Source organism: Lonchura striata, chromosome Z (genome assembly GCF_050655825.1).
Source record: "Lonchura striata isolate lonStrDom1 chromosome Z, ASM5065582v1, whole genome shotgun sequence".
NCBI classification, from domain to species: domain Eukaryota; kingdom Metazoa; phylum Chordata; class Aves; order Passeriformes; family Estrildidae; genus Lonchura; species Lonchura striata.
Genome location: NC_140740.1, coordinates 17,701,465 through 17,723,770, shown reverse-complemented (window position 1 = coordinate 17,723,770; position 22,306 = coordinate 17,701,465). Strand labels below are relative to the sequence as shown.

Below are 22,306 nucleotides of genomic sequence, written 5' to 3'. Positions count from 1 at the left end.
ATGGCCTATTTAAGAACTGTGAATCCAAAATGAATACCCCTATTTTGCCAGTTGAGAAGGCAAACAGAGAGGATTACCAGCTGGTACAGGACTCTAGAGCTGTAAATAAAAGAGTAGATAATATACACCTGGCAGTAGCAAGTCCTTATACCTTGCTAACCTGCTTGAGTCAAAAATAAAAATAGTTTAGGGTATTAGGTTTGAAACAAGCCTTTCTTTATGTCCCTTTGAGTACTGAAAGCCAAGAGCTTTTTGCTTTTGAATGAGAAAAAATCCAGGGAGAAGAATCCAGCTTGGACAGTACTACCACAGCAATGGTATTTAAAAATAGCCCCACTATGTTTGGAAATCAATTAGCAAAAGAACTGGAGGAATGGAAAAATCAACACCCTCCTGAAGTTTTGTTACAGTATGTAGAGGACATTGTGATAGCCACTGAAACTAAACAGCAGTGTTGGGATCAAAGTATGGTATTGTTGAATTTTCTGTAGCTAAGTGGATCCAGAGTATTCAAAGACAAAGCACAAATAGTCCAGACCACATTAACCTACTTGGGATTCAAAATCCTCCAAGGACAAAGGAGACTGGGACAGGAACAAAAGAAGCAATTGGCCAACTTCCACAGCCACAACTTGTAAGAGAGTTGTGTGCATTTCTTGGGATGGTCTGATGGTGTCACCTGTGGATCAGCAGTTATGTGTTACAAGCAAAGCCACTGCATGAGCTCTTGAAGACAGCTCAGGAGGACCAAACTTACTTCATGGTTACCCAGCTGGACTTGGTTAAACCATTTGTTTATAATTATCTCCATTAAGAATTGCTTATGTGTTTTATCTTGTATCATGATTCAGTGTTATTCCTGTTGTAGTACCTTATGCTTAAAAATGAAATACAGATATTAATAGACTAGTTCCCATAAGGAACTTGGTCTCAAGAAAAGGGAGGACTTGATAAGAACAGCAGAACAACAGTATTTTATTTTCATAAGGACAGTCAAACAGAACAGCACAGCCTTGGAGAAATACATAAAGGATGTAACTTAGGCAAACAAGAGTTGTGCAAATTCATACAAATGCAAGCAGGATACCAGCTCAGCTCTGCAAAGCTGACAAAGCAGAAGTTATGCAAAACAATGATAGTGCACTTAGTCACAGCAGGGGTTGAGGAACAACCACCTAAAAAGGACACTGCACGTCAAAGACAGGCACCAAAGAACCCTGTAAGGACTTCCATTAAGTACAACCATGTAAAATAAAATAATACTTATACATCAGGTAATCAATGATAGCTGATGAGTATGTAATCACTGTTTATGATAGAAGATCTGTTTACCCAGTGCTTGGGGCACTTGACTAGAGGAAGGATCCTCTGAGTGGCCAGTGTGCTGCACTAAAATATGCTTTCCTGCTAATACTCAAAAATGTTCGAAATCTGTCTGGCCAATTTTGGTACTATTTCAAACGCTTCTCAGAAACTGAGTTTGTGTTTCTCTTTAATAGCTATTGTTTATAAATTAACACCAAAAAGAATGGGCTATTTGATGTTCATGCCCAATCACTAATTAGTCAGCAGTCTTTTGTAGAATGAGGATTGAGGTCAGTGATGGGGAGTAATCCTCCATTGTAGACTGCAGTGCCTCCCTGAAGTTTGCAAGGTAATTTGTAGCATCAAGCAGAAGTAGGGTGACTCAAGGTTTTGTCAGAGCCTTCCACTGATTTTACTAGTTTCTTACAGAGGAAGGCTGTCCAGAAACAAACATGCTACAGTTATAAACCACAGTGGTTTCCCAGAGCAAAAAAAAAACAAAATAAAAATACTGCATCAATAAACACTGAAAAACAGCAATGCTCAAGAACCAGGCAGTTTTCCTTCTCATTTTCTTTCAGGGATGTTGAAAGGAACAAGCAGCTAATGGTTAGTAAATGCAGACCCTTCATGCAGGAATAACCACCTCTTTGGATGTATCTCAGTGCAGATAGAAGACGTGGTACTGGAGTTGGGATACAAAAAGGCTTATCACTGGCTGCTTGTGACAGAGCATCAGATTGCTGCTTGTGTCCTTTATTTCTGCTACAGAATAAAAGAGAAAGAAAACAGTGCTTTTTCACAGAACACTTACTATATCACTTTATGCAGGTGATGTGACAAGCCACAGCTGAATTCTTAAAACACCTCAAGAATTCTCTGCTTAATGAAAAGGTTGTGTACTGTTTGTGTGCTGGTTCCTTTTTGAGCCACAAAAATAATGAGATTTAATTAATCTGTGATAACTTATTGTGCATTCTTATAAAGCTGAATAGTAGATTTCAACTATCTGTCATTAAAATGAACATTCATAATTTCTTCTGCACTAAGATGTGGTGTGTAGTGTCAAATCTCTTGCACTTTTGGTTACCATGCAATTCCCTTTTAAAATGTGCTTGAGAACCCAACAGGTTTCATCAGATGTCTTCCCATCATCCCTGTGGGTAGTACCTCAAAGAGACCATGTTATCCTTACGTGTGTATGTTTGTGCACGATTTTTTAGAAAGCTTCTTCATTTAATCCAAAAATATTTTAAGCCACCAACAAAAATTTATTTCAGATAACTTTGGGTTTTCATTCAAAGCCTGAAATGTGAACTTAGTTTATAGTCAAGATAGACTTTGATTGCCAGAAGATTTTTTAAATGTTTTAGGAGTTTTTAATTTTTGTACTACTGCAAGTTGCTGAAGCAGTAACATGACATATCAATGCAGACAGGATCTGTCATATCTAATTCTTCATTCCTCTGTGCTCATCTGCCCCTGTTGTGCTCATCTACCATTCTTTTGATTCTCCTTCCTATTCCTTCAGTAATCGTGGCTCTCCCTCTCTCTTCAGTTCTCTAGTCATGCTGAGGGAAGTGTGGCTTCCACGGTGAAGGTCCTTGTCACTCCATAGTATCCCACCTACCCTCCCTTGCAGTCTCATTGACCCTCTCTTGGTCTCATTGCCTGGACAGATTGCTGTAAGCCAGACATTTTGATTTCTGCTTACTGAAGTTTTTCATTGAATTACTTGCATCTGACCCTCTTATCTAGTCTACATCTATTTTATTAGCTCTCCTTCCTGATCTTCTCTCCTTCATTGTTCCTCTTGCCTTTTGCTTCCTTTGGGTTCTTTTAGAAGCCACCATTCTTTGCATAATTTTAACATTCCTTTTTTCTTTGATTTCAACCTACTTTAATGTCACTATGCCTTGCTGAAGAAAGATAATGTAAGCATCATGCAGTTTCCAATTCCACAAGAAAGTTTTCCATTTTAAAAATCCATTTCTCTATCCCTTGACATCAAATTCGTGTGTTCAATCCCCATATGGGCCATTCACTTAAGAATTGGACTGAATGATCCTTGTGGGTCCCTTCCAACTCAGAATATTCTGAGATTTTTCTTTTTTCTTAAACTAGCATGACCTTTGTCTCTTCAATTCTTTGCTATTTCTGAATTTCCTCTAAAACATCCTGTTCTATTCCAATCTCCTCTGCCAAGCATTTTCTGCCAAAGAAATTGTCAGGCTTTTTAAAGGATGGAAAAAAAGTCATTGCTTTCACTCAAGAACCTTTCCCTTTGCTCGACCTGGCAGTTTCTTCTCTTTTTTAAACTTTGCCTTTGTCCTTCCTCTCACCTTAAAGCATTCCTTCTAAGTTCTTTCTTTTACATTTATTACTCCTTGTCCTCTGGATTTCATTTTTGAAAGTAATTTCTTCATCCTGAAAAGAACCTCACTTTTATTTCCTCTTCTTTGTAATTTTTAACTTCCACTGCTTATAGAGCTCTCACTATCATGCCTTTATTTTATTTTAATTAACAGTTATCTTACAGCTGATAGTGTCAATTGATAATTGGTATTTTTCCCTTGATTTGACAATATTGCATTGCATATGTAGAATGTCCTTCAGATGTCAACACAGAATTCTGCCACTATTTCAAAATACACATACTGTCTTTGGTCTTCCAGATGTTTGAAAAGAATACATTTAACACTTTTCTGTGGAAATGAGCATTTAAATTCCCCTTGTTATTCAGGTCAATAACACTCATTCAAACTTTCTCCCATAGTAGCTGCAGAAAGAAAGTATAATTTAAGAATGATACCCTGGTAAACTCATATGAGTTATGCCCTAGATTCATGCAAATGAAAATATTAATGACATTTCAACTCACGGAAGTCAGAATACATATGTATTTAACACTGGCACATATGATACCTTTTCATTCTGAAAAAAAACACCTTTTCTGATAAATCTATCTTTTGCATACAAAGAAATGGAATTGGAAATGTCAGCAAGGCAAAGCCAGGATAGAAATGGAAATCCAAATGCTTCCAATGGAAAAGCATTGCATATAAACTGGAAACATGATTGTGTAAACCTTACATATAAGGAAGACCTATGATTCAGTATGCATGTGAAAGGTTTGCAGGATTCAGTCCTGTGATTTGAACTTAATGTGAACAATCCTTGCTCAGGCAGTGGAATTTGTATAGTGAGAAAGGAATGCAGGTTTCTGGAACAAGAAAACCACTGCAATGGTAAAGGTCACAGTGCGAATCATCCTAAGAATTTTAATGGATATTATAGTGAGAGATAGATTATTTAGGAAAAAAGGCTACATAGAAATAAAGATATCTAAATAACGGAAAATTAGAAGAAATATGTGTACTAAGTGTTGAACATAAATGAATCAACAATAAGTGAACCTAGCAGCTCATTTTTGAAAGTGAGAATGTGAATCCTCCCGAAGAAGAGAATTTGAGAGTACTAGTGTGGCTGTATCAAGGTCAGAGTATAAGTGACTACTCCATTTCTCTTTTCCTCTTGTTTCAGTTGTTAACTTCTTGCTGTTTTCTTCTGTAGTAAGCTTCTACTTCCATGCCTCTTTGGAATTCCTCTAGAAACATTGAATACACAGAATATTAGCATTGTATCCTGGCTTTTTCAGTTACATCAAAGAATAATTGGGAATACTATCCAGAATGATCAGATTCTTGAGATTCGCAAAGATGAACCTCACTTTGCTCTTTTGCTTTTGACATGCTCACGCATTTTATCCTAATACAGGAATACAAGCATTTTGAATGTTTTGTGCAAATACATGCACATGCTTTCGAAGATATGTCTTTAATTCCATTATTTCCAAGTTTATGAGCAGAAATTGATCTGAAAATATTTATAAACTACCATCTGAGCTTTTTGGGTTTTTTTTAAATTTCAAATTGCATTTTTAGAAGAAATATTTGTGCCAAAGTTGTGAAGTGGTTGTTGCAATTGGTCTGTTTGAAAGTAGAAATATTTGTGCCAAAGTTGTGAAGTGGTTGTTGCAATTGGTCTGTTTGAAAGTAAGTTTGAAAGAGCGTTGGTTTGTCTATAGATCTTGTCATATTGTTTAATGGTAAGCAGGAGGGTTAGTAGCCACAGGTTTGTGGAGCAACAAAACAGCTCCTGTGGTTTGTGTGGAGATACAAGACCTCACAGGCCCCTGGCAAACAGTAAAGCAGAGGCAGGTCCCTGGGAGACCAGAGCAGATAAAAAGCAGTTGCACAAGTGTAACACTGATGTGCCCCACTGCCTTGGATTTACCAGCAGCTGAGACTACACTGGATCTAAAGCAATTGCTATACATATATCATTATCTCTTCTTTCTCACATATATCATTATCTCTTCTTTCTCTTTCTTTCTCTAACTTCCTCTTCTCAAAATGTGGATAACTTAAAGTTTGATGGATTAATGTTTGTGAAGGCACTGCTTTGTGAAGTGCCTTACTTTGTTCTTTTAAATCTACCAAGTACCTTTTTCTACCTTAATGTTCTAAAGGTTGCTAGTAAAAAATTCTTATTCAACCTTCTGTGAAATTTGCTGTTTCCCCTGTGTACCACCAGAGTAAATCTAAATCTAAATTACTCTTTAAAAAGTCACTGAACAGGCTTGGGTCCTAACAGGTAGTTACATCCTTTACCTTTGAAAGAGTTTAAAATCCAGCTGCAACTGTTCCACATCTGCATCTTTATCAAGCTTCACTCTTCCAAGAATGACATTTTATCTTGGTAGGAGTGGGAGGGAAGGTAAGAGGGATCATGAGAATCTTCTAATTACTAATTTGCAGTATTCATATTATACAGTCTACTGCTCACTACTACGTTCTTACTTCATCTGAGTTTGTATCTCCTGGGGTAAGAGAATCCCTTTTTGTGGCAATGTTCTTGTTTTAAAAGTGGGGAGAATTTCTAACTATTTTTTTCTCTTTACAAACCAGTTGTACACAGGATCCGTAATAGTGCCATGCTATATTTGTGATTCCTATGTTGCAAGTAAAGTGTCCTGTTCTCCTAGAGAATCAGTGGTTCAGATTTTTTTTAAGTACAATCCAGGAATTGTGGACACTCCTCAGGCATTAGAACTGAACAGAACATATTAAAAATATGAGTAAAGGAAAACATTAAGTCCCAGTGCCAAAAGGCCAGAGATCTCCTTTTGTACCTCTAGAAGCAGCAGTAATTCTTTGCTTTTTACATTATTCTATTTGCTAACATTTCTACCTTCATTTCCCTCTTTGAAAAGCATCTTTTGAACATGGAAAAGTGAGACTTATCTATCCTTTACTCTCTGTTGCTTGGGTAGTGTAGATTTGAGGACAATATAAATAATTTCTAAAACAGATTAGAGATTATTTGATTAAGAGAAAAGGCTCATTTCCCCTTGAAGAACCACTCTCAGTCCTGGTCTGTGTTTTTCACTAAACTGCCCTGGTGATTCAGTGAACTCCTGAACTCAAGTATCTGACCCAGAAAAGCAGCATGGATTGCAACTTGCTTTGATTTTCTGAAACATTATGTCATCATGAATTATGGGGCTTGGCTTCCTAACATCTGCTAAACTCTTGAAGATTACCAGATGGAAGGATAATAAAAATACTTTGCATTTATATTGTTCTGTATTAAAGCTGTAGTTGGAACACATTTTTAATGGTGTTGATTAATATAACAATATAAACTCACTGCCGTGTCGACTCATAACCATAATGTCTCTGGTGAAATTATAGTGGAATGGCTGCTTCCCTGATGAAAATGTTGGCAAAATCCTTACATTCTCTCCTCTTTATCTTATCTGGTTTGAACAGAGTTTGAATAGAATCTACAATAGGAAGAAGTTATTTTGCCCTGTTTATTATGCAAAGATATTTAATATGGCAGCCTAGTTATGAAACAGACGGTAAGAAGCGATTCCAGCTTCCTGTTTGACTTTCCTGTCCCAATTTATTGTTCTAACTTATAATTCTGTCCATATCTTGCCTTTCTCTTCTGCTTGTAGCAATAAAAGCTGTGAGCTGTAATCATTTGCCTCCAAAACACAGCTTACCAATCACAGGGAAATGCCATTTTTTAACTGAAACAAAAAGCATGTATATGATATCATTTCTACCCAGAATGGATCTTTTGAAAGTAAAAGTATACTGCATGGGGACAGTTTACTGCCTGTGTTAGATGGCAGATGCAGAGATGAACTTGAGTTATGTAAAAGTATGTTTACTTAAATGTTCTAGAGGTAGAGAAATGCAAATTCCTTCAATGGCCCTCTGTATAAAGAGCTGACACAGAAATTTGGATACAAATGTTCCTTTGCAGCGTTAGAAATCTGTTCTCTGTCCTTTATCTTGGGGCCACCTGTGAGTCAGTGGTGTTAGGAATTAAACTACGTGGATATAAACAAAACAAAGTGCAGATCTCATGTGTAGATGAATGAAAACTTTCTATCATTACAGTCGGAAACAATCAATGGTTATGGCTCTGGTTTTGGAGTACTTTGTATCAGTCCATTGGCTTGTTTTCTACATTCAGCAATGCTGTTACAGTCAGGGGAAGAAACTTAATAAGGATTTTTAATGTGGTTCTCTAACAAAATAATACCTGTCCTGTGGTATGCATCCCCTGAAAAAAAATTTCATTCATTGGCCAGTTGTGATTAAAGACAGTGGTTCTTCTGAATGTTTCAAGGGAATTATTAACTTTAAAATGGACAGAGGCAGTCAGTATGTTCATAATATTTTAGCTATTCCTGATCTGTCTTCTCCCAATAGCTGTTTCGAGGACGCAAGAAAAAATGGATTGATAGAGGGTAGGAAGCACAGCCCAGTATAAGACCTGAATGTAAATTTATATTTAAGATAAATCCTTTATGCCTTGGGAGGCTACCTAGAACAGAGGCTATACAGTGTTAAAGGAATAAAGTAGGTATTTATTAAAAAAGCCTTCAAAGGATACAACTTGGGGAGAACAAGAGCCCGGCCATGGCTCCACCCAAGATGGACATTGAGTCAAGATTTTTCACACTGTTATAAGTTTTGGTACATTTGCATATTGAGGTTAATTGTCCTATTACAGCTTCAGGTTATGAAGTCTCATCCTCCCAGATTGCTCTCCTCAATTTGCTGTTGTTTTAGGCCTGAATCTGCAACAATGCCCTTGGTTCTCAGGCTGGAAAAGGATTGTGTCATTTAACTAAACTGTGAGGAGAACTTGCTAACACTCTGTATGAATTTCAGAGTTAAATACTAATGCAGTACAGAATGTGGAAAATAGGAAAGCTAAAACTTAGGGCATCATCCTCAATTAAAAGAATGGATGAAGCAGTTTGATCAGCAAAAGTAAGAGCATGGACATGGTAATGTTCTATACTACTTCAGCATAGATAATAGCACATTGATGCAGTGCTAAACTGTAGTGATGCACGGTTATAAACTACAGCACAAACTATAAGCAAAAAACAAAACAAAACAAAAAACATTTACTATCCACTTAGGTGGCTCATAACCTAAATTCAGGTCATGTCTTCTAGATTATACAGAAATAGAGAACCTGTGAGAGCCCACTGCTGGCTGGAACTTGAGATGGGGCATGACAATTCCCTTTGGCTCAGAGGGCAACAGAGGAAGTGAGCATGCAGGAAAAGCTCAAGCTAAGCTTTTAGGAGGTTGAAGGGGATACTTATGCCATCCAGCAACAGTTTTGGTGCGTCGTGTACACTTCTATGTTTGCTGCATTCTACACTTTCTTTCAGTCTTCAACTGTTCACAAACTCTTCTTTTTCAATCCCTCAGATTTCTCTATGTCTTTTGATTTTTCCTGGTTCTTCTCTTCTGTTACTCCCTTTTCCTCCCTTCTTCTTTGTAGCTCCTTTTAATGCAATCAACAATTATGTTGTTCCATGCTGCTTTCATCTGCAAAAATTATATTAAACAACATATAAGCTGGTAATTCTGACTGAGCCCTTAACTGTCAAGGCTACGATATGGTATCGTTTTCCTCATACATTGCTTCTGAGTGCTATCTAGACCATTAGCTACAGCTGTACCTTTTGCCTTAGATTTTCTGTCATGCTTTCTAGAAAACACTGTGCTTCTGAAAAAAAAAATTTAAAAAATTGACATTTATTTCCATTGCATTCTGAAGATCCACTGTAAAGACCATGGATTGTGTGATTTTCCAGTGGTTCATGCTTTCTCATTTCTGAAGAAACCTTCCATGTTTACTCACAGAAGGAACAGCTAGCAAAATGAGCAGAAACAGGCAAAGTAGGAAGTACCTACTTATCCATTAATCCATGACTATGGATTATTCCTTAAATACAGGTCAGAATGAACCAGCTGTATCTGGCTACATGGAGCTTTTCCAGCAAAGCAAATCACGCCTTTTATTATAGGATTTTTTTTAACTTCTGCTGCTGCTGGTCCCTTCTCTTTTGTTCCCCAGTATAATTCTGTAGAAGAAAAAAGATACCTTTTTCTTAACACTGAAACTGGGTTTTATAGACAAACCATTTACGTTTTTAACACACATACCCATTTATCAAATGGTTCTGTCCATTTCATGTGTTTTTATCCTATCCAGACTGTCCCAACATCTTATCTGCTATTTGGTTTTGTGTTTCTTTACTACCCCCTTTTCAGAGTTGAAAAACTCATTTATTCCAAGTGATAACCATTTATTTGTCAAAATTTGTTTCATTGAAACTGGTATGGAGCCATGTAGTTTCACACAGATTTTATATAGTTACCAATGTAACTGGAGTTAAGTACTCACTTGAAACAAAAGGAAGAGTCAAAGACCTCTGGGTTGTGTCATATTTTCTTTGCATCTGTTTAAATTGGGATTGGGTTCAGTCTTTGAGTTTCACTTGTCTCCACCCATTCTGCAGATATGTCCCCACTTCTCATATCAGGATTTTCTTGTGAAATGCCCCTCAGCTTTTTATTTACTGTTCCAGTTTTAAGTTTTATAATGAAGAGGTGTTCTGCAGCATTTGTAAATCAACTTGTGGAACAAGACAAGTGCCAGTGAAGCACAGCAAGTCATAGGCAATAGTGTGGAAGAAAGAAATTGCAAGAAACAGTTCAGTGATTTAAGGGCTCTTATGTAACTTCTAATGTCTACAACTCTATGCTTCTTCAACCTGTATCACAATAAGGCTGGGATCTGTAACTGTGGGGATTGTGAATGATATTGGTTTTATTTGAGAAGTCAGTTCATTCAGGTGCAGCCACACACTCATGAGACTGTGCCATCTAAGCTGCAGAAGGCAGCTGTGTTAGGGAATGCTGATCCATAAGCTTAGAGAAACAGTTTGTCACTGGTCAAACTAACTACTCATAGGTTCCACCACTACTTCCACCACCCTCTATTTCATAGCTCTGCATTCCTGAGGAGCAGATCTGTGTCTCATCTAGGTCCTCCTCTGGTTCTCCTGGATATATCTTCAGAGGACTCCTCTGAAGTATTGTAGAATTACTTCTACTTACTTAGGTGCAGAGACAACAAGCACCTCTCTCTGAACATGCTGTTTAGGGCTAGACTGTATTAGTCATCATGGAGAAATGTATTGGTCCTGCATCTCTTTGAAAGGAAAAGCAAGTCTCTGTCACCTACCCAAGTGTAAAATTCACCACCACATGTAAGCACAAATTGAAGACAAAAAGTCAACACAAAAAAGCAGCTTTTCAAAGAAGGTGGTCTGAACTGTAAGCAAAAGACATGATACCTCCTAATCAACACCTTGATACTGTGGTGTCATACCAAAGACACATTTAGTGCCATAAATGCAGCTGCTTTCCAACTCACCCCTGCTACTGAAGTAAAAGAAAGTGAAGGCATAAGCCTACACATGTAAAGTTATGTCCCAGTATAACAGAGAAGGCAAGCAAAATGCAAAGCAGTAATTCCAAGTTCCCAAATGCCTTGCAAGAATCTTTTCAGAGGTATTTGTACCTTTTGTGTTAAAGAGAGTCAAATCATGTAAATTCCTGTGATAACAGTAATGATTCCTTCTCTAACTGGTTTAACAGGTGTGCAATTATAACAGAGAAGCTGATAGTGATCCCTAAAACCTCCTATGACAAAAGACCCCTGGGACTTTTTCAAAGTTATGCTGATTCCACTGTTTATAGCAGGTGTCTGAAAGGTGAGAAGCATCCTAAGGGTGAAGAAATGTGGGATTTTTCACTTATGGGATGCAGTTCAAAAACAACTTGAGAACTAAACCACTAGGGTCACATTTATGTGATATTAGCATGCTATTTTATTGAAGACAGTGAACTGCAAGACATTGTCTTGTCTAGTACCAAAGAAGAAATTGAATTCCTTACTTTTTATCTTCCACTAATGTTTACTTGGCTGCTGTGGAGTCTCCCAGCAGAAGAGGTCTTATTGCAGGTTGAGACTGCAGGTGAGGTGCATGCACTGGGGACTTCATATCCTGTGTCCAAAGCTAAATGAAGCTTACATTTTACAGCAATTCTTAGAGTCTTCCCTTGTACATCATTTGGCTACAAATCCTCCCCAATGCTAGGGATTTCCTTTAACTTTTGGCATGAGCTAGGGATAGGAGAACAAGCTAATAAGATGCAATAAATGTGAGTATTTTGTGGGCATTATGTGCCATTTATGAAGTTTTGCTGTTTGGGCATTTTTTTATATATTTAACCTTTGTGTTATAACAAGTGAAATGAACTGTAGAGGTGGTAATGGTCAGGGAATAGGATTTCCTTCTTGTTCCACATCAGCTGAATATAAGGTTATATCCCATTTTAAAGAAGGATTCCAAGTTAATTTGGCTCCTTAACCTCTCCAAAGGAGGTATGGGGCTGTTAAAGAGGAATAAAGGGTCCTGATAAGCTAGTTCAGAGAAAAAGGAAATGCCATCAGTATTAGCCTCAGCAATAAGATTTGGCTTTTGAAATTTGATGATGTATTAATATTTATTAAGCTTCAATTAAGAAATAAAAGGATGGACTTTATTTAGAAAGGAAAGAAAAAATAGCTGAGAGACAAAACCAAAGCCAAACATGGATGCAATTGTGTCAGTCATCATTACAATCCTCTGTGGCCTCATAATCAGGGACACCTGAGGCACAAGTTGGCAGTCCTCCATGGTACAAAGCATGAACAGAGATGCTGCAGTTAACTTTGATTTATGCCAGTCTTTCATAATTTCTGTGAGCAAACATCTTCAATATTCAGTGGCAGCCTTATCCTCAGCACTAAATAATTTCTTTGGAACTCTTTGCAGAATGGCAGCCTGAGACTTCTGCTCTACTCAGAAGGTGTAAATTCTTCCCCTCATCCCACTCATCTATTTTATAATCTTAGTTTCTTGCCTTTGTGTTGTGTTTTAGGAATGGTACTCCCCGATTCACTTCTCCCACTAAGATTTTCCAAACCAAACTTGCTTGCTCTCCCTGCCCTGGGAGAGTGGCCAGAGAGAAGAATTGGGATCACACAAGACAAAGATCGTGGGTTGAGATAAGGAAACAAACAGTAATAGCAACAATATTAATAACAAAAGTATACCAAAAGGGAGAATGGTTCACGTGCAAGAATGTTTACTGCAGGGACTGGCCTGACCTGACAACAGCCACATTTTTCCCAACCAGAAAAGAATGCCCTTCATAGAAGCGAGAGACAGTCCCTTTTGTTTGGAAAGAGCAATGTGAATTATTCTCATTATCAAAAAGATTTTGTATGTGTAATTTGATAATTATTTGAGATTATGTCAAAACTCATTTATGTTGAGAATGTACCTGAGTAAAAAGAAAACAAATTTACACTGAAGTTCAACTAAGGAACAGTAACTTTCATGTCTGCAACACATTTTATTTATAATATTAAACCTTTTTTAAAACCCAGAACCGATGAATTATGGGAATAAAAAAGAGTTGTATTTGGATTTATTTTTAAACAGTCTTACAAAACATACAGTTCAGCAAGAATCTGTAACTCAGGGACTAGATAAGTGGATTCAGACAACATCTGTATAACTGAGTTTACATCTTGGAGGCTGTACATCAGACAGAATAACAGGCATAAATTACACTGTGTGTTCAATGAGATTGGTGAGAGGAAGAACTGGTGCTTCTCCTTTTCCCTGTGGCCAGCTCAGCTCTAGAACTGGGATCTGGTTAAAACACTGCCTCCCTCTAGCGTTCATTTACAGCTAAACTTGTAAAGTGCATGGTTGAAAAAAAATTTTTTTGCATGGCAATACATGAATACATCAGAATATTCCTCTATAAGATCCATGACTCTTTGTCTCTGCTCGAAACTGCCCACTGCAAACCTCCACTCATACATTAGACTTGTAATGCAGCATAAGGAGCTACAGCACAGAGAGAGCTGAACTCTGTTTCTCCTGCAGTATAAGTCACTGTGATGCAAAAGATATCAATTGCTGAGAATGTTTATTTTTTCTTCTGGAATATGGTTTTAAATGAGAACATGCATTTTCCTGGAGAATGTGCTTGCATTCAAAGGAGTGGGGTAAAAGTCATTTTACAAACCAGATTTAGATCATCACTCTGTGGCCATGGTAAATCAGCCCCAAGTAAATGCAATTTTGTTCAATAATGACAGATTGATGAAATAATTTAAATTATGTGGGGTTTTGGGGATCACAGAAAATAGTTGTGTGGCTCACCTTGTCTGTCTTCCTTCCTTCAATATCCCCTGATCTCCAGAGGTTTCAAAGGTGTGATCAGTAGTTAAGTGAATGCCTAGAGATTAAATTCTTAGTATTTTCTGAAGTCACAGATAAAAGACATCTGAGATTTATTGCCCAGTAAGAATTTTATTGTTCTGTGATGCACCTTTTAAATGTTTAATTTCTTGGGGTTGTGGGGGTTTTGACAGGAAGTTTTGGGAAGAAATAAAATTCTCACCTATTCACTGATGACACCCAGTTGCTACAAATGGAAATATTTATTTGCAGCATTGTTTGTGGTGTGACTTGTAGCACTTTTGTAAGATGAGGTATAAACGTCAGGAGTAAACAGCAGTAACATAAATATCTGTGTGGAAAAAGCTAGGAAGTGATGTGGAGAAATGAATTTTAGAAGTCATGCTAAGGTTAACAGAAACCATTGAAGTTCATGTCTTTGTAAGAACATGATATGTACTGTTTCTCAGTAAGAAACTATCTCTTCTATTCAGAACTGTTGGCCATCTCTGAGTTTCTACCTCTTTGTCAGCATGGATTCTCTGCTTAGAGTATATGTTCTGTAAGGCCTGGAAGTGCCAGCTGCAGAAAAGATGCTAATCTATTCCTTAAATGTAGGTTGATAGAATAACTAATATTTCAGGCTCAGTCTCTGCTGGAGCTAGTGACTTCCTTTCTGCTGAAAGGAGACTCTTTCATTGCACAAGGCTTTTGCAGCATTGCAACGCTGTTCAGCTGGGGCGGGGTAGGTGCCATAGGCTGAGGCTTTTGGGGTTGTCTTTTGAGGCTTTATGTTGCTTTAAACTGTGGTTTTTGTTTTGTGTTTGTTTGTTTTTGGTTTTGTTGTTGTTGTTGTTGTTTTTTTTAAGGCAATTCATGTAGTCTGATTTTATGCTGGTAGCTTTCAGGTGTCTTGATTAGAGAAATAGGGGTGTTATTTGATCAACAAGAATCCACAATAGCCTAAATAAATGTCTAAGTAAGGGTTGTGCCTTGTCCATTTATTCCACAGGTAAACAAAAGTTACACAGGGTGAACAAACTTGCGGTGAGCTTCTCTGTATTCACCTCAAAACCTATTTTGATAGTTTCAAACTCCTTCTTCTTCAAATGATTTTTGAAGGATTACTAAAAAAAATGAAACCCGAACAAAACAACAAATACACACACAAACCCATTAAAATATAACCAATTGAAAGATTAGGTCTAATTCAGCAATAGTTTCCTTTATTATTTATTGATAATATTGTTGAGATATTATTTCAGTTTGAGACAGTAAAAACTGACAGGCATTTATCCTTTCAGAGATGAAACTGAGGCACAGAGAGATGAAATGGTTTTATCAAGGGGATGCAGAAAGATAAAAAATTAATTTAAAGACACCACTCAAAGATTTCTTGTTTCTCTTCTCTGCTTCAATCAAAGCCTATCCATGGTGGACTAAAATCCAGGCTATAAAATTTTTATGTTTCAATTACTATGCAGCCAGAAAAAGTCTTTACCATTGTGATCTGGACAAAACAGAGTGCCCTTCCAGCAGAGGTAGCTCAATACTACATCTTCCTTTTTGTTCGTTTAGGAAGTACCAAGATGTAAAATTTCTAAGAACAGGGTAGTGGATTTATTTTAATTGGTGTAAAAAAACATTAAAAAATGTAGTATTCTGGATACCTCAAATATGTTACCGTCTAGTCCCAAGTTTGGATCACTTACACATGGATGCTCTGCAGGCTATTAAGTGATATGAGGGAAGCAGGAAGAACTCTTCCAGCAGAGCAGCAATCAAATTATATTGGCATCTCCATTTCAGTGCATCACGTGGAAGATCAGAGCTGCTGCTCAAGGCCAATACAAGCACAACAAACTCATTCCAGAAGAAAATGGATGGGTTCTTCAGGAGGCAGATCTGCAGGGGCTTGCAAAAAAGGTGATTCATTCAGATCTGTTCCCTGAACTAGAAATAAGAGGCTAGCAGAATAACCAGGGGTAAATTACATTGGTGGTGTATTTTACTCTGCTTATTGGTGCTGTAAGAGACAAGGCATCGGACCTGGGCTATACTGGGGAATTTTTATAATAGTGAGCTGTTATTACATTTTAATAAACGTCACCACCCAGTTAGGAACAGCCTTGTCAAGCCTATATAAATTATTTGACTAGAAGAGGAAGAGGAACGAGGGAATCATGATTCCTGTAATTTTGAATGTTACTGATGGTGAAACTGGTTATAAAACCTGAAGTCCAGAAAGCAGTGTGCACTACAGTTGTAAAAATCAGTGCTAACCTGACAGTATTTTACAACCTGCATTGGTTTTTCTGGTTTGGGTTGTTTGGTTGGGTTTTTTTGGTTAGTTTTTGGTTGGTTGGTTGGTTGTTGGTTTGGGGATTTTTGTTGGTGGTGGTAGTGTTGATTTTTTATTTTTGTTTGTTTGTTTCTTTATTTTTTGTTTCTGTCCAACAAGTTTATTAATGCTTTTAAAGGGAAGAAATTTGTAATGGAAGCTCTCATCTCTCCCCCTCACAACACATTTTACTTGTGGCATTTTTGTGTGTGCACACAAACTACTAGAATAGTTTTACCACATCTAGCTCAGTTGTCAGTGTCCAAAATAAAACTAATAAAAATTCTGGCTTAGCTGATCATAGTCTCCACCTGCAATATCCAACAATTGTACAAGGAGTTAGTTTGAGTCAGTAATGCCACTTGTGAAAGAACTTTTACTTTATAGAACTAGTTTCTGCAAAATATTTAGGTATGATAACTTTTTCCCAAAGGATGAGACTATTTCCCTGCATGCTTCTTAGTGTGCCATTATTGAGCTTGGGTGCCATAGCAAATGTAACACCAGTACTGCAGTTTTAGGAACTTCTGCCTTGGGTTTTCTGGACAGTGTACTTTGTGTTCTTCATTTAATACAAGTTGAGACTAGACAGGGTAACTGCTTTTGACATGGAAGTTAACTGGCTTCAGGTCTTGCTCTGAGCAGTCTTGATATGAGGGGTTTGTTCAAGGCATGAGGCATCATTATCACCACATAGTGTCTAATCACCAACTTTGCTGACATCTTGGAATTCCAAAACCAGCTTATAATCATTTGTACGATCACAAACTGTTTTCTTCCTCTCACATACTTTTGAAGGCATTTTTGCTCTTTCTTTTGTGAAATTTAAATGTCTCTCACATTTCTTGTCTCCTCTACATGACTCTATTCTTCTTTGACAACTAAAATTGTAGAAAATATTAAATGAAAATAAAAGAGCTATGTCTTGTAAGAAACAAGATTACCTTCTGGTTTACTTTCTGGTGTGCTACGGAAGATAGCAGATTCAAAGTTTAAAGAATAATTCAGGGTTTATCTATCTAATCTATCTATCATCTATCCATCTATCTCCTTTTGGCTAGCATTCAGTTCAGGTGAAACTTAGAAAAGTTCTGGATTTCTCACTAGGAATATTTTCATGGTTTATATTTTTTAGACAAATGGAAGTCCATGTTTCCTGACAGGAAGTTTTTGTCACAGGAAGCTCCTCACAATGCAAAGGCCGGGGTCAGAAGGCAGGGATAATGCCACTGCTGGTGGTAAGGCTTCAGGGGAAACATAGTTTCTCTGTGTTAGGCTGGTGCTATCAAAAAGAAAATCTGGACACTTAATTCTAAACAGGTGCTTCAGATTTGACCGGGAGACAAAGGCAAAAGAAGTATAGGGACACAAAAGAATGTACCAAACACACCTTCCAAAACCCTTTGGTTTTTTAATTATAGATTAAGTGGTTATGAACAAGAAAACCTGTTTACCCCGAGTGCAACCACTTAGAAAAGACCCAGTCAAACACTGTCAAGGCCCCAGTAACAACTTGCTGTAAAATAAGCCACCACATTGGGAAATTGAGGTAAACATAAAAGGGAGAAATTTGTTTCAGAATGGCACTAATTCCAGACCTGACAGAGAGGAGGTCTGGTTCTCACATCCTGATTAATGCATCCAGAAAAAAAATTCCCACTGTGGTAAACTGCATGAAAGGAAGCAACTACAGCTGCCTGTCTTCAGTCAAACAGATATTACCCCCAGTTATAGAGCATGTGTGACCACCAGTGACCGCTGCAGCACCTCCCCTCCCGGTGTATGTGGAGTTTTGGCTGGGCAGGGCCAGCTCAGCTGGTGAGCATCAGGTGACAGCTAACCAGATGGCCTTTGCTAAATGTAAGTCCTGATGTGTTAAGGTCCCACCAGCCATTGCTTTCAAAAGAGTGGTGTGAAGCCTCTGAGGATATGCCTGACAAGTGTCTTTTTAGGAAATAATCTCTCCCCTCCTAGTAATATTAATCATCTTAGAAAAGAGCCTGACCCTGCTTCCTTTTCCCCCTGTGGGACAAAATGAACTCTACCATGATTGTTTCTATCCATTAAAATGTTCTGTGTTTTGTCAGTGTAATGTTTTTTGTTACAACTGAGTGATCACATCTATAATCAACTGAAAGTATATAGATAACACCTAAAAGGAAACAGTTATTTTGTGCATTTGATATCTGCTGCTACTTAACCAAAATGCTGGGGTGGGGAGGTGGATCTTTATTGGTAATTTTTCTCCTTTTGCTATTTTTAGACACAGGTTTGATCATAAGCTGTAAAACAAGATCTCTCTGACACTAGAGATAACCCTGCTTCATCTGTGTCTTGTTTTGTGATGTCTCTTTGGGGAAAAGGTATTGAGAAAGTTTGCAGGGCAAGGATGTTGTCAAATGTTTGAAAGAAACTTGATGTGATTCTTCTTTCTTTCATATTTGTGAATTTTTTTGAGACTAACATTCCTGTGAACAATATATAAAGTAAATTTGCATAGATACTTTGAAAGGATTAAAAGAATAATAATGTTTGTCCTGTGGAAACAAATTTACTTTTGTTAGTGAAAGGCAGTGGATAGTAACTCAAAACAGTAATTTCACCTTTCTCGCCTTGACCAGCAGTCCTTCAACACCATGGACATATTTGTAGGAGAAAAACAGTGTTCAGCAGCCATGATAGAACCTTTGTTTTTGCTTTGGGTCAGGCTATAATAAATATTGCTTGATTTTAATGTGCCTAATCTGTATACATCTGAGAAGAAATAGGCTTCTTTTCTTTATGCTATCTTCTGTTCCTCTGAAATGTTTACTTTGGCTTTCTAGAGAGTACACACACAGACACACACAAACATGTGCACACACATGAAGCCAAATAAAGCCATACTATTTCCTGAAGAAATGTAATTTGATTATTTTCAATTCTTACACAAGAAGCTAAGAACAACATAGATACAAGCAATTGAAAATTGAGGTAAGGTTCAAATGGCCATTTGCAAAGATTATTGCCTATATCAGGTGCATACATAGGGATTTATTTGACAGATTAACTCAAGAACACTTTTCTGTACAAGGTGATTTCCAAACACAAATAACTTGCAAATTTTTCCTGAGTGTTAATGAAATATGGGAGTTAGGTTGATGTCACCAGAGAATATAATTTTTCTGGTGTGGATCAGGTTTTGTCCCTCTTAATTGTTAGAAAAGATGCAGTTACAATGAGTGTATACAAAGAAGAGCAATCTTTGCAGTAGACATATGGCAAGGGACTTCATGGATTCATTACTCCTACTGAGCAATTGAGAGCTTAGATTTGCCTTAGATCATGGCCTAGATTTTAAATCTGAAGCAAAACTGATTTCTTAATGTAATGAAAATTCAACCTTTTTACTACATTAAGACATTTGCTAATTATATTTCTCTCTAACAACCTCTTCAGCACTAAACTAAGCTTACCCTTCATGGATGCTGAAATTTCTTTAACCTTGGGGTAAAACATTCTTTTTTGACCTCTGCACAATGCAAACAACTATTTTATTTTTTATTATTAGGCAAACCCTGATATTTGACATAACTCCCTGTTAGCTGCTGCAGTGATTTCAGGGATTGTGGAATGATATTCCAGCATGAAGGATCTGTTTCTTCCTCACAGTTGTATGCACACCTATGCACCACACACATTAACAAAAAAGTAGCACCAGGCTTTCCAAGCCACCTACACCCAAACATTGGGAAGGTAATTGTATGGACCAGGAACCATAGCTGCCTTCCCTGCACCAAAACAAAGGATTTACAGTTTAACTGTCAGAGGTGAAAGGCCAGCATCCATGAAGCTGTCTATCACACAGTTATCACTCAACTTTCAATTTTGGATGAACAGCCTTGGGAAAATGCTTCTTCATAGGGCAAATAATAAGAGATATAAGATTTTCTCCTTTTTTTGAGGGGGAAAGAAAAGGCAGTGTGGAAGAGATGCAAGGAACACCAGATAAAGAGAACTCAATTGTAAGGCTTGGGGGACAAGTTTTACTAACTTTACATGAATAGCACCTGTTTTCTTTATGCACTGCAGAGTGTGTAGGAGGAGTTATCCCAGTGTGTAGTAAAACTCAGTCTCTTTTTAGAAGACCAAAGAATGTAAAGAATCTAGTCATAATGGAGGCATACTTGCAGAGGACAAATTTATTTTACTAGGATTACTCACATAAATGACCTAAAAAGAAGTAATTAATACATGAAAACTCTGTAAGCATGATTAATTATTTACATTCAGAGTGAATCTCACTGAGTATTTCTAGCAAGATTAGCTAAGGAAGTTGCACAAAATGGCCAGAAAATAATCAGGAAAAGAAGTAAATATTTCAGGTGAGCAAACTGCAAACTAAAAATTTTTATTATTAATAACAATATAAAGTCTGTAGAATCCTACCAAAATCCACGGGATTTTCTCAGAGATCCTAACAGCAGACTTGGACCCTAAGTGTCAGGGCAAGAAGCTGAATATGTTAAATATTATATTACTTAATTGTTTTACTCCTGATAATCAGTTACCAACAGCTGTATTAATGAGGATGCTACTGAACTATGAAGAGTAAAACAATGAATTTAAATTAATGAGGAACCTTCTGTTGGCTTTTCTAGCAGTAACTCTCCAGAGGTTTTTAGTTTACCTGATTGGCTTCAAAGAGATGGAACATGACCCTGACATTTTTAATTGCAAGCCAACACATTTGCTGTACTTCTTGCCTAACACAATTCTAGTGCACAATACAGTGCCACAAGACATAAACAAAAGAAAAATATAAAGTATTTGTTCACAAAAAATGTTTCTGGAACCTCTTATTTCTCTGAATTGTGTCATAGGTCTTTTAAACACAGGACAGGGGAGCTGGCCATAGCTATGGAGATGGGAATTATTTAGAAGTTAGTGTCATTTTTATTCTCTATTCCAGGCCCACAGTTTCCAGTGAAGAGTTTAGCAGGGTACCTTTTTGTCATTGTCACCTTTGAACAGGAACTCATGTACTCAGTCATAATTTTTTTGACTGTTTGATAGGGTCCAGGGTTTTAGGTTATAATTATCATAAGAGCAGTAACCTTAGATATCTAACCCATTTCGTACCATGTAATATTGAAGGAAAACATGTGTGAACCCTACCTGTACAGACTAAAACAACATCAGTTTTCCATTGATCAAAAAAGTTTATTTCTTTATTTGTGCATAGGTGATCTTATACTCAACGGTTTGCCCTCCTTGTTCACAAAGACTGAGTGTTGAATGTACTAAAAAAAAGAAAAAAGTTCTGCCCCTTTGTGTGTTGTGTGGCTTTTAGAGATACTCTAGTACTCACTCAACAGTTGAACAAATTTTCTTCACTACAAGTTGCCAGAGACTGAAACAGTTCTGCCTCAAACACTGATATAAAATTTGCTCATTAGAACAAAAACTGCATCAAGATGCCACAACCAAAGAAGCCTCCCTGGAGATGCCTATTTGGGACTTCGGACTGAAAGTCAAACTGCTGAGATTAGATAAAGGGAAACCCATTCTTCAATCACTTGAAACAAACAAGTAAACATGGAAAAGAATGTGAGCCAACCCAGCAGCCCTGCTAAGAATCATCTCTGGCTTGCTTTGGAGTGGGGGAGGCTGTACCCCCAGACCCTTTTGCTAGGAGCAGCTTTCCACAGATTTCCCCCCCAAGCGAGGTAGGGGGAGGAAGTTTGGGCGTGTTGTAACCTCTGCTCAGGGGTAGTGAACCCATCCTTCCTTACACAAACTGGTTATGGAACCCCCAGCACAGGGAATGTCACATCCATGGGACATTCCCATGAGGGGCAGCTGAGAGGATGTCAAAGGCCCCCCAAAGTGCCCCCCAGAATCTTTCCTGAGGCCTTGCACCATAGGACTGCATGTGATGCAAAAAACATGGTCTGTTTTACGAGACAGTGCAAATCCAGGCA

The 22,306-nt window shown here is 37.6% G+C and overlaps 1 protein-coding gene across 2 annotated transcripts in view; it reads left to right on the top strand.

Annotated features, from left to right (window-relative positions):
* Nucleotides 1–22,306, top strand: part of LOC146763671 (uncharacterized) — a 46,083-nt gene extending 23,777 nt beyond the window's left edge. For both annotated transcript variants that reach the window (XM_085566229.1, XM_085566228.1), the window contains exon 2: nt 1–22,306. This exon is cut by the window's left edge. The gene's annotated coding sequence lies outside the window, so the exon portion shown is untranslated.